Source organism: Schistocerca cancellata, chromosome 12, assembly GCF_023864275.1.
Source record: "Schistocerca cancellata isolate TAMUIC-IGC-003103 chromosome 12, iqSchCanc2.1, whole genome shotgun sequence".
NCBI lineage: Eukaryota > Metazoa > Arthropoda > Insecta > Orthoptera > Acrididae > Schistocerca > Schistocerca cancellata.
Genome location: NC_064637.1, coordinates 85852987 through 85854139, shown reverse-complemented (window position 1 = coordinate 85854139; position 1153 = coordinate 85852987). Strand labels below are relative to the sequence as shown.

General features: G+C 44.8%; 1 non-coding gene across 1 annotated transcript; it reads left to right on the top strand.

Moving 5' to 3' along the window:
* Window positions 1–447: 447 nt before the first annotated feature.
* On the top strand, window positions 448–531 carry Trnas-gga (transfer RNA serine (anticodon GGA)). Its single transcript is given in 2 exon segments — window positions 448–487; window positions 497–531. It is a non-coding gene; the product is annotated as a tRNA-Ser (tRNA).
* Window positions 532–1153: the final 622 nt, after the last annotated feature.

Here is a 1153-nt window from a genome sequence, read left to right as displayed (position 1 = left end):
GGGGAGCTCGTGAATGAGTCGTTCAAATGAACGCTTCACTCCAGTGAAGTGTGAACTAACCACTCAGTTTCAATAAACTGGTACTTCAAACTCTTCGCAGATAGCACACTCCACATTTTTTCTAGTTCACTCACTCTCTTCCCCTCTCCCTCATCCCATTACAATCGGCGCTACGTCACTCATTCTCTCTTCACTTCAGTCCCCCCCCCCCCCCCGCCCCTCTACTGCCTGTCGACGAATCGCGCGGCGTTTGTGGGAAACGATAGGTTTTGCGATGGGTTGTGAAGGTGACGGGCGAGGGGACGGCAGCGTCAGCTGTTTCCTGCAGTGCTGGCATCATTACCCGTGACTATTTGTGCAGTTATACTTCGCGTTTACCGGCAGCCTAGCGTTGGCAGAGCTTGCGGACAAATGAATATTACAGATACAAACGAAGAGGCTGGGCCGGCCGGAGTGGCCGAGCGGTTAAAGGCGCTACAGTCTGGAACCGCACGACCACTGCGGTCGCAGGTTCGAATCCTGCCTCGGGCATGGATGATTGTGATGTCCTTAGGTTAGTTAGGTTTAAGTAGTTCTAAGTTTAGGGGACTTATGACCACAGCAGTTGAGTCCCATAGTGCTCAGAGCCATTTTGAAGGGGCTGGCTGTGTGAGCACGCACAGCCAACATGAAAATAAAAGGTTTGTTAATAACACTGAAAGAGGGATTTTTGCCTGAAATCGTACCAATGACTACAGATGACAGTTAACGTTTTGAATCTGGAGGGTTATTATTCTCAACTAAAATAAAATCTACAGGAAAACTTCTGAATAATTACTTAACGAAGATATATAGACTTTGTGACAGTGGTAAACATACTCATTCTATTTTGGATTAAATTTTAAAAGGAACATAAAATTGGACTGCATTTCGTTGGTAGCTATAGTTTTCAGTCCATGAACACAACAAATAACGTTTCATTTGGCAGATAAAGACTTTTTTGGGTGCTTCATGGGAAAATGTTAATCAAGATTAAATGTAATACCTTCTTTATATGTGACAGGCTTCTCTGTTTATCTTTCGTTTGTCCCCTTCGACCATGCTCTATTTAAGTTAGCTCAGACGCTGTAAAAGCGTAAAACGTTGCGTGCACATTACTGCATAGTTCGGCCAT